Source organism: Triticum dicoccoides, chromosome 2A, assembly GCF_002162155.2.
Source record: "Triticum dicoccoides isolate Atlit2015 ecotype Zavitan chromosome 2A, WEW_v2.0, whole genome shotgun sequence".
Taxonomy (NCBI): domain Eukaryota; kingdom Viridiplantae; phylum Streptophyta; class Magnoliopsida; order Poales; family Poaceae; genus Triticum; species Triticum dicoccoides.
Genome location: NC_041382.1, coordinates 306,447,289 through 306,448,021, shown reverse-complemented (window position 1 = coordinate 306,448,021; position 733 = coordinate 306,447,289).

Below are 733 nucleotides of genomic sequence, written 5' to 3'. Positions count from 1 at the left end.
AACACAATGTGCTTGCCAAAGGATAAAATGTAAAAAGGAATGGTCAAGATCACCATGACTCTTGCATAAGGTAGAAGATAAAAGTAAAAGATAGGCCCTTTGCGGAGGGAAGCAGAGGTTGTCATGCACTTTTATGGTTGGATGCACAAAATCTTAATGCTAAAGAACGTCACTTTATATTGCCATTTATGATATGGACCTTTATTATGCAGTCCATCGCTTTTATTTCTTCCACATCACAAGATCGTATAAAGCTTATTTTCTCCACATTAATAGATCATACATATTTAGAGGGCAATTTTTATTACATGCACCGATGACAACTTACTTGAAGGATCTTACCCAATCCATAGGTAGGTATGGTGGAATCTCATGGCAAAACTAGTTTAAGGAATGTTTGGAAGAACAAGTAGTATCTCTACTTGGTGCAAAGAATTTGGCTAGCATGAGGGGGAAAAGCAAGCTCAACATGTTGGATGATCCAAGATAATATACTTTATTTCGGATATAAGAAAACATAATCCATTACGTTGTCTTCCTTGTCCAGCATCAACCTTTTAGCATGTCATATTTTAATGAGTGCTCACAATTACAAAATATGTCTAAGATAGTATATTTACATGTGAAATCTCTCTTCCTTCAATATTCTTTCATGAATTGTTCAAGTGACCAATTCTACGGTTGCTAACTTTCAATAAGTTTACTAACTATATTTATTCTTTGTGAAGTCATT